The 11,154-nt window shown below is 43.6% G+C and overlaps 1 long non-coding RNA gene across 1 annotated transcript; it reads left to right on the plus strand.

The window, feature by feature from the left end:
- The first annotated feature begins 3,652 nt into the window (after positions 1 to 3,652).
- Positions 3,653 to 9,220, plus strand: LOC139060523 (uncharacterized). The gene is made up of 3 exons (XR_011514898.1): positions 3,653 to 4,894; positions 5,864 to 5,991; positions 8,044 to 9,220. It is a non-coding gene; the product is annotated as an uncharacterized lncRNA (long non-coding RNA).
- Positions 9,221 to 11,154: the final 1,934 nt, after the last annotated feature.

Raw genomic sequence — 11,154 nt, forward strand, 5'->3', positions numbered from 1 at the left:
ACACGTTCCACTTTCTCGGTACCCGAAACGGACTCCGCTGTGCGGTCATAGTATTCGATTATGACGTGGATGAATTGCTTGAGGCTTTCTGTCGGTTGCATTCTGCGCTGATGCAACTCCGCCTTTAGTTTGACCTTGTAGTCGATGGTGGTAAACTCATCTGTAAATTAGAACATGAAGGCCTACTAAGCAGAGTACCCGCCCGAAAACCGCCACCATTGTTTGGTGGGCCCTTCCAATGCTGCTCCGATCAGCTGCAAACAGTGGTCTCTGGGAATGCTCGAAATGTCGCAATTCCTAGTGTATCTCTCTAGCAAATCCTGCTGCGAGTGCGCGTCTTGGTAGCCAATGTCCTTCGAAAGTGGGAGAGGCGCAACTTTGAGGTTGAGAGCTGGCCCCGCGTCGTCTACTCCAGCTGTCTCGTTAGGCCTAACCATGTCGCCGAGCAGCGTGGTGGCCAAATTTGGCTTATTTCAGCCGTAAGTTTCTCCATTTCCATTGGCTCCCAGCTGTCATAGCCAACAGTTGGACAACTGAATGTGGGAGCAGAGGCCACGCAGCTGCACTTGCGGCTTCCTTTGTTGGCGATTCGTGCTGGTCTGGCCAGACAAGCCCCCACTTATCAAATCTGCCAAGTATGTATTATTTAGTCTGGTGGGACCCTTGGCTCCGGGTTCCGTTCTGCCGCAGTGTATGTGGCTCGCTTTGCCGAGGCCACTTTCTCACTAAAGGACTTCAATCGCAATGTCTGTCCTTCTGTGCCCGTAGCTATTGACCTTCCCGCGTGCGCCCCTTGCTCTCCCTCTGCTTGCGCGCTGTCCACCACCCATTTCTCTCAAGGTTGCCTGCCGTCTTCCTGCACGCGAGTCTGCAACACCTGGCGTTGGCTCAGCAAACTCACAGTTTCAAACCATGAGTGCTGAAATAACGCTCAAAGTAGAGGTTGCTTGCAATGAAAGAAAGAAAGGCGTGAGTGGCCAACGCCGGAGATAGATGTAGGTGATATGGCGTCATCTTGTACAGTAATCCCTTGTTTTACGTAATTGGTTGGAAGTGTGGATTAGGTAGGCACTAAGCAACGTACAAATTAACCGCTGATGGCAGATTTGTGGCTACTTACCGACCAGAACAAGAACTCCACCAGAATTCTCACTTAAACACACTGGCTTACAAGTTTTACTTTATATACCCGTGTAATGAACAAACTTTTTTTCAATTATACCGAAGCAAAGTTGCGGGGTGCGTTCATTATGCGGGCTAAATATCATGAAAACATTTTTGAAACAGAAAAATTGAACAGTAAGACGGTGATAATTTGGAACGTGCGTAATATAACTTTGCAGTAAAATACATGTATGCCATTTGCAAACCGTAACTTCACTCCACATCGGAACCACCACACCTGTCATGCAGCTCGCTGGCCGCTTCATCCACATCGTGGTTCCACCATAGAATAAACAACCAACGCGCCAGCCACGTAAAGTTGGCGCGGCCTAACATAACGCGCGCTCCGAACAACGACCTCCGATCGCACGCCAGCTCATCCTCACAGCCGCTTCCGACTGTCTGCCGTTATCGCAAGCATCACACTGAAGCGCGCACCTGTTTCGACAAGCACGTTGTGTGCACCTCTTTCCTTCACCGTCCTGCTCATTGACATGTCAAGGTTTTTCGGTATCTGATCAGCGTTTCCGTTTTGTGAGCCGATAAACCCTGCACACTGAACTTTTTACACCCTTATGGGTGTTAATAGGGGTGCTTTCGGCATTTACACCCATGCCCACACCCTTCTAGCACCCTTTTCGGCCAAAGCACCCTATCATAAGGGTGGATACCACACATAAGGTGTGACTTTGCTCAAAGAAGGGTGTTAAATCGACGCCTGAAGGGTGTTGAACGTATTGATGCATAAATCTGAGTAACGTGTACACGTACACGCATTGAGCAATGTGTGTATGTATTGCATCTTTAATGCGAAAGCGTTTCATGGCCTTTCAGGTAGGAAAGGTGGCGTTCTCCGCAACAACAATCCACACGGGACCCTGCTCATGCCAATCTTGTCATTTCCCTTGAAAGCATTCAGAAAGCATTCAGAACCGCGCCGGCCATTTTATTCTCTCAAATTATTCACTTCATTCTAGCGTCACATCCATGAAAAGAACACTAGGTGAACCTGACCTTTGGTTACGTGGCAAATACTTTCGTCTCTGTCTTTTTCATAGAATATGCTAATTTAACCCTTCTCGTAAAGAAAATCTTTTCATCACACCAAGTTCTCGTCTTGCATCGACCATCAATACAATATTGATGTGCCATTCTTCCTTTTTGCCAAGAACAGCCACTGAATGCAACCGCCTTCCCGCCTCCACAGTCTCAATTTGCGATACCACTAATTCAAGGTCGCCGTTCAAATTATCTTATGGTTTGATTTTCTATTTTTGCGCTGCATTGCAATTATTGCATATTTTCACCACTTCTTTCTGTTGTGCCTACTAGGCCTTGAATGTATATAATAAATAAATAAAATGTGAAGTCATCACCGTCTTGTATGACGTCAGTAGTGATACAGAAGGTAGTAAATACAACAACGTTAAGTATGAGCAATTATGGGTAAATAATGTAAAATAATGTGAATGAGGGTGGAATAAATTGCATTAAGGTTCGTACAAACTATAGCACGGTGGATTACGGGAGATTAAGGCAGAATTGTGAAGAACACGTGACAATGTATGAACTAACGTATCATGGTCACGTGACAATTGCACGTGTAGATGCGTGAAGCGATTAAGTTTTCCCATTCCTAAGTGACTGTCGATATTTCTTCAAGGATTCTGATGTTACTGGCATGACGGCCACTCCAAAAATGTATCATCCAGAAAAAGAACGCCCTTTCACTTACAATTCCATAATCATTATTTTTCGTGCTCACAGGAATATTAACATCAAATTAAACACTTCTAGAAAAACTGCAGTAGCAGAGCGAAAACACGAGAGCAACTTGCGCAATTCTGCACTAATATTTCGGTGCGTTGGAAGTTCTCAAACCCGAATTTCCACGTACCTTGCCTAATTCATTCAGAGGTTTACTAAGCTACTGATCTGCTTTCTAAGTGCATCCTCAAATACAGCTTGTAAGGCAGAGCCTATATATTAAGGGCTGGTGTCGTCAAAGCTGTAATTTCTTACCCAGAGCATATGCACTTGCAAACGCAGTCTTCAGTCTCCTCATGAATGTTTACGCGTCGCTGTCGCACGACCAAGATGTGAGCGTCTTTATCGAGCCATGATATCGCTGAAACTACGCTGTGACCTCGCAAAGTTGCTTCGTTCGGACGCAGCGAATTATCTAATCGCACCAGCAGAAGAGCGCCGATCGTCTCGCTCACGGTCCCGATTTGTGTACTGTACCCTCAGTGATGCAGCACAGACTGCGCCCCCCCCCCCCCAAAATAAAATGCCCGGCACGAAACGTAGTAGCAACTACCCGCCTCACCGCTCTAGGTAGAGACCACAACGAAGCAGCAGCAAACAGGCGGCCATGCGAGCAAGCAAACGTGTCAGAATAAACGTTCAATTTGCGCGGCCGCCCCATGCCCAATGAAAAGCGACCGGAAGTGACGGCCGACGCTGCACCATCACTTCGGCGCGCGGCAGGACGGGAAGGCGGAAGCTGCGCCATCATGCTCGTTTTCGCGTGCGTTCGCGTCGCGCGCTGTGCGAAGTAATTTTAAACGTGTGATTAGTTTTGCGCGCGGGGTAGAAGAAGATGTCGCCCATGCTTTGTGTATTACTCGTGCCCCACTTCAAAGCAAAGCGTTCGTACGCACTGGAAGATGGATCCACGAAGGCTGAAACGAGAAGTTGCGACGTGCCCGGTCGGTAGTACTGGCATGATGGAAACTTTCAGGCAAGTGCCCCTTTATTTGGTATTTGTTTTGTTCGCTTTAGAAATATGTCACTGTGATCTCGTAGCATAATTCATAATTCGCTAATGTAAGAGCAAGAGCAGCTGCACTCCTACTAGGGCAAGTTAACTACCTAGATCGCGTCCCGTGTGACTAATGTTTGTCAAATCTACATCGGGCGTGGTGCGCCTGCATAGTTACGCTTTGTTTCTCAGCGCTTGAACGTTCATTGATGTGATTCTCTTGTGCGTTCAGCGCGGCTGCTTGTAATACGGTCGTTCGCACTTGAGTTAAATGTGGTCGACCACTTTTGCGTCGCGTAGAAAAAGGACTGGCTTAGCCACCTTTCGAAGGAACCGGCGTGGTATTGGTTCTCCCTGATGCGGTCGCGTGCTGCTGTTGCTGCTTGCCGGACGCCTTCAGCATTTTTTCGGCTCGCTTTGTCTGTGCGTCTGCGCGTGCTCGCGCTCGGCTTGATTTGTGTGTGTGTGCGTGCGTGCGTGTGTGCGTGCGCTCAGCTCAGCTCGCTTTGTGTGTGTGTGCGTGCGCTCGGCTCGCTGTGTGTGTGTGTGTGTGCGCGCGCGCGTGCGCGTGCGTGCGTTCAGTACATGCCGGTTTGTATGGGCCGGCGTGTTTGCGCGTGTCTAGTGCGTACGTGTTTTGTGAGTGTGTTGTCTGTGGGTCGCTGTGTGTGCGTGCACGTGTTAGCGTGTCTGCCTGCATGCATGTATGTGTGCTTGTTTGTGTTCATCAATGTGCGCGTGCGCGCTTTTGTGTCTGCGCTTTGAGAGTGCGTATACTTGTGTGTGCGTGTGGGTGCGTTTTGTGTGCGTGCGTATGTATTGCATGAGGCCGGTAGAGTTTTACTCGCAATAAAACTCTTCCGATTTGGTGCAGCGAGTGTTCCCGCCTGAAAGCCGAGTTTGGTTTCAAGCCACCCTGGACAACTGCTGTATGAGGCGCCGTTTCTCGGGAGGACCAGTGGGAAGGTGCCAAGTATACGCTTCGTCCTTTTTCCTCCCATGCCCTGATGAATCGATATCCTTGTTTTTTATTGTGAAAGGAACGTTACATCCAGAGCATAAATAAATGATTAAGAAATCTGGTAGTGTGTTTTGCCATTACAATAATTCCGATCTTAAAGACGTGGATTTCCCATTAGCCCACATTTCTTTTGATGTAGACAACCGCTGAAATTGTTAGCGGCAGGTTATTCGAGACGTTCTACGTATATAGCAATTGTCTTCAGGAGCTTTAATGAATTTTGAAAATTTGAAGTGTTGTGCTTTAGAGGTATCATATACAAGCTTTAGGTCTCCGGGTAATTTGCATGCCGTTCGAGATCTGTCGCCTATAGCCCTATTGAATTTCGTAACTACAGTTTGGAGCACTGGGGAAGCTAGAAGGCTTGTCCTGGCTCTCGAGAAAGTGTTTAAGCTGGAGGTGTAGGTTGAGGAGTTTGGGGTTGGTAACATAAAGGATTTTTTATGCCTTAGCAGTAGGAGTGACACAGGATAAAAAAAATGTATGTGTGTCAAGCACAGGAAGCTGCTCATGTGGTAGAAGCATATGTGTGCGTGTGTGTGTGTGCGCCCATGCATGCGTGCGTGTGTGTGAATTCTCTCCTCAAAAGGGAGTATGTGTGTAAGTGAGCTATTTCATTGCTGGTCTGTTTGCCAAGAATTGGTAAGAAAACACAATAATCAATTTAACTTGAAATAATAAACTTCAAAGCATACTGGCGTACTGGCGACAGCAGCATACAAGCATGCAGCTGTGTGACAATCTTAATGCATGACTGCAACATCTGGAAGGAGGCTTGCTTCTTCAGTAAGCAGCACAAAGTCCATATTCTTGGCTTTTCTCGTGAAAACCAAAACGAGGCTCATTGCCAATGATCTTGTCTTTTGCTCTAATAGCCTTTGTTTATCTTGTACTTAGAACGTCGTTTCTCGCAGGTCATGCAGATGGTAGCAGCAATTTCACAATGCCCAGCCTTGGCGCCCCCCATCAAGAGCAAGCCACTTGCGTTCGCCTTCAGACAGATGGTTAATGTCTTCTTCAAAGCGGTTGAGAAGACAACATTGTAAGTAGATATAGTTGTGTAGTGTAATATAATAAGTCAAGTTATAATTTAAAACTCAGGCTCCTTGGCCGCCTAAGCTTGATATGATGTGCAGTTGTCTGTGGTTGTAAATATTGCCAATGGTACAGTGCATACTGCAGGTATGACTGCTGATCCAAAGTATACATTTGCATTTTCTTGATGGACTTTCATAATGAGGATTTTCTTTGTGCAAGAATATTCACAGAATGTCGGGGCATTGTAGCATCATATTCTTTATTGTGCATTCACTGCTAATTTCGTATGACCTTCCTGCTACCAATTTATTTGCAGGAAAGGAATATTTGTTTACTCTCTGCAATGAGCTTGTTATTTGCTCATTGCATTACACTCTTCTACCTTTAATTTATTCCCATATAATTATCAAAACCTTAAAATTTTAGCTGTTTTTATTTTGAATACAATATCAAAATGCACCGGATTGCAATCTAGACTGCAAGGGATTTGAAGAAATTACAAGAAACCAGGACCTCTCGGGAGCGTTAAAAAAACGTTTCCGCAGGTAATGCGCCTAATTGTACTGAGCTAGCTGCTCACGAAAATTGCAAGCATATTTCATTTCACATAGTTTTGCAGGATATAGCAAGCCTATCATAGTCTCTAAGTACAACCTTACCTCATTTGCATCATAAAAATGTATCATGCTTAATTTGGGACAAGTTTTGAAAAATGAATGTATCATAATTTTGAAACTACACAAAGTATTGGTTGAGGCTAGACTGTTTTCAAACGACTTGACCATGTTGAACTTAGCCATTACAGGACGGAAAAAAAAACATGCACAGGAGCACTCATTCAATGAAATGTGATGCTTGTGGTTATTTTCCACATGCAAAATGTAGTTTTAAGCGAGAGAGGGCAGGTAGCCAATTTACAACCATTGTGACTCATGCGGGTAGTAGCAACACAGGATGAGAAATGGTTGTGTCTCTGAGGTTCATTGAATATGTGAAAACTCATATACAGTACCCCCCCCCCCCCCTATGAGGGGTAACCGTGCAATATGTTTTGGGCAAGAAAGACGGTTGTTCTAGGAGACAAGAAATTTCAGGCTCTAGTTGAGAGGCTACAGAAAGAAGGACCATGTAAATAGTCACAGATTAACATAAACTGCATCGGAGTGGCATCACAGTTTAGAGCATGAAGTGGGAGCATGAGGAACGATCATAAGTTTAAATAAGGGAATACTACTTGTCAGTGCATTGCCAAGCTAACCCATTGAAAGAAGGGGGCGTGCTCTAAGAAAAATAGTTGACAACACATGCTAAATTTTCGAGGAAAGTATGCCAAAATGCCGATTCTTACTAAATTAGTAAATAAGAAATACACGATAAATTTTAGGATGCAGAAAGTGTCTAATAAACTGCATTGGAGAGTTGGATATTGATGGGCTGGATGCATGCATTGCAGGGCAAATGAGAATGCCAGTGGGGATTCCCTCATTTTCATTTTGTGTGCACTCTCTGTAAAACAGTTCTCTTTGTCTCCTAGTGTAATAATGTTGTGTAAAAACAGTAATTTTTTAATGCCTTGTGCATTTCACTCTTAATGTGCCATATCCCGTAAGCTTGTCACCTGCAGTACTTATAAAGTGTAATGCAGATATATTGCAGATTTCATAATGTCAATTTTGTATTAAGGTCTCATACACACTCTTGGACAAATGTCTGTTGTTGAGAGATGTCATTGGTAGTCTAAACTTTATTCGCTCTTTTTTTCTATGGTGAAAAGGCTACTGTAAATTTATGTTTTTGCTGCTGTATGTGCCTTGTGTTCACAATGACATAGTGGTTTAGCATTCACAGTAACATGCAATTCCTTAATTTGCAAAATAGAAACTTCTCCTACCTTTCACTTGTCTTGCCCAGTTGCCTGAGCGGTGCATTCTGCCCAGTCACATTAATTAAGTTTGTTACTTTGAGGAGCTTGTTGCTTTATCAAATTTTCCGCAAAGTACATGTGTAATTGCACGGACTGAATTCTCATGATTCTCTTCTTATTTTGCTAATGCAGGATGCAAGATTCCAGCAATGCCATGTGCTGCATTTATTGGTCAAGATGCTCAGAGAATGGAGTCCCTGCACCTCGTGGTTAACCGTGAACATTTCTTTTTCTTTTGGAAAGCTAAAGGCCATTTGCTGCATCACTTGCATTTTTGCAGCTCAGATGTGTACTATATTTTTCTAATTTTGAATCAATATTGGCTGTTCAGTATAAAAAACGACGTACAGCGTGAAGGACAAGGACTGCGAGAGACACACTCCACTGACTTTCAACAATATCTTATTGCGTTGCCACATCGTGTGTGTATACACAGAGGGGTCATGCGCAGAAAATGAAAGCCATTCACAAGAGGTGTTCTAACAGCAAGTCATTGTAAAAAGAACATGGTCACTTGAAAAAAAAAATCACAATTTCTATCTGTTTAGATACAAAATTTCACTAGGGGGCAGCGTGATAGAGGGGGCACTAACGCACACACTACCCAGTTTTCTGGTGAAATCAGCTTCAATAATTTACTGGGTGAGCTGTGTCTCGCTAAAACTTCCGTGTCTTAAAGAGGGGCATGCAGCCGCAGTCCCGGCAATGAATGCCCAAGTGGCCTTGAACAGTGTTATTGACGTTGTTATAGTGCTCTCTTAAATGATCATTTAGGCGCCTGCCTGTCTGTCCAATATATTTACTGCCTCAAAATGGGAATTTGGAAAACCACATTCGTTGCACACATCGCAAAACGTTTTCTGTGCCCGGCAGAGCAACAACTCTGACGTGATTTAGGCGCATTTACACACTTACAGAGCCTTGCCAGCTTTTCCGGGGCTGAGAAAAGGACTGATTTCTGCAGGTTCCCTAATCTTTTTTAGCCTATGGGAGACATCATGAACATACAGTAGCACTGCAAACCTGTGTCTTTCAACCAGCTGGTTCCTTGACCGAGCGCGCTCATCATGTTTTGTGCACTTCAGAAGCTGTTCCGCTATGGCTGAAATTAAGGCCAAAGGGTAGCCAACCCAAGAAAGGCAATCAGCCTGTGCAGCAACGCTATGTTGCATCTCGTGTGAGCAAGATTTATTGAGGCTGTTAAGGAGGCAAAGCTTTACAATATCTCATTTGACTTTGTTGGACAGACAGGCAGGCGCCTAAACAATCATTTAGGTGAGCACGATAACAACGTCCATAACACTGTTCAAGGCCACTTCGGCATCCATTGCTGGGACTGCAGCTGCGTGCCCCTCTTTGAAGGTACGGAAGCTTTAGTGAGACACAGGTCATCCGGGAAACTATAGAAGCAGATTTCACTAGAAAACTGGTTAGTGTGTGCATTAGTGACCCCTCTATCGTGCTGACCCCTAGTGAAGTCTTGTATCTTAACAGATAAAAATTCTAATGTTTATTTTTTTCAAAGGACGATGTTCTTAGTACAGTCACTTGCTGTTAGACACCCCTTGTGACTCATAGTCTGCGCATGCCCGCTTTTGTACAAATACGCATGATGTGGCAACGTAATTAAATATTGTTGGAAGTCAGCGCAGTCTGTCATCTCTCGCAGTTCTTGTCATTCAAGCTGTACATAATTTTATCTCATTAATTGCAAACTATCCCAAGAAACTACCCTTGTTCAGTATAATTATAATGTTTGATACGACCATTTGCTGGCAAATGTTAACAGTGTGATATTTAACTTGAACTTTTGCATGACTGCCTATGCCTGTGTTCTTTTAGTAACCAGAGTATGGCTAATTTATTAAACCATATTTGCTAATTTGCATGCTCACATGCTATAGCATGCCTTAATCTTGAATTACTGCATCTAAGTGCAAATAATTTAGAAATTTACTATGTATTTTAAAACACTGTCCACATTTTGTGCTCAGCAAAATCGTTTAATCAACAGTGGTTTGTTTTTATCAGGCCTCCTACTGCACTTTGCACCCAGGCACTAGTAGATGTGGAATATGCACTCTTTTGATTTATAGTAAGAAAAACCTATTTTCAAACTACATATTGTATATGTACGAGTGCGTTAGAGTTACAAAACAAAAATTTATAGAAACTGGTATTGTAGTTAGAAAAACCGCTACACAGCACCTTTAGCCCAGAGAACTCTCGTTTCACAAAAGAGGACAAACTATGTAGGCACTAAAAAATTCTACGTATTTTTCGTGCTCAAGTAACCTTGTTGGAAATAGAAAATTAGCAATAAGGCTCCTGGCATAAACCTCACTTAAAGCATGTCTATGCTTGGAAAGTATTGTTTCAATCTGAAAAATGTTGGCCAGTTATGCTTTACATCGACTTTCCAAACTTTTCATAATGCTTTGCGATTACATTAGTGTACAAAATAACAGGTGTCTTTCTTGTGCGTTTGCTCTTCATTTCAATTGCTTCCCTAATTCACCATTGCAATATGCCTTTTTTTAAGGCATCAAAACTTGAATTTTCGTTCACTGGAGTCTAATACTAAAAATTTATTCCTTTATGTGACTCAAAACACTGTGAATCAACCCAGGCTCTTTCAGTGCCGCTATACATAGTTTCTTCTCTAATAACAGATTTGATCAATACATATATTTTAGGTACCTTTGTGGGGAATGTACATGTTCTTGTACTTACAGATGTGTTTGGTGATTGTGCATGTTTATATTTCGTGTGATTTATGTATATGTTGTACTCTGTATTGCAGCATGCAATAAATATATTTGCGTTTTCTTGAAAATGCAGCATATATCTTACCAGTCTGTGTTGCATGTTATTTGGATATGGAAATCGTGATAAGCTTGGTGTTGATATACATGCTCAAAAGTGTCAAGTTTGCTAGGTTGTACTTGTGCAGCGAAGACAGGTTTTCCAATATACACCATGAATTACTAATGTGTAATGTGATCCACACGTATAGGTGTTGTGTATGCCCATCGAAGCTTCAAGGCCGGCTGTTCGACATTGCGTTTGGTAGCCGAACTTGAACCTTCTGGCACACGCAGTAGTTGCGCGTGGATCGCTGTACATAGTAGTAATTGAAGGCGTGTACTGCCGAATCTGCCTTCCATACACGCTAGAAATAAAAGGGTGTACACCCTTCCAACACCCACACAGATGGGTGATAATTTTGACGAGCACCCTTAC

This window comes from Dermacentor albipictus, chromosome 5 (assembly GCF_038994185.2).
Source record: "Dermacentor albipictus isolate Rhodes 1998 colony chromosome 5, USDA_Dalb.pri_finalv2, whole genome shotgun sequence".
NCBI lineage: Eukaryota > Metazoa > Arthropoda > Arachnida > Ixodida > Ixodidae > Dermacentor > Dermacentor albipictus.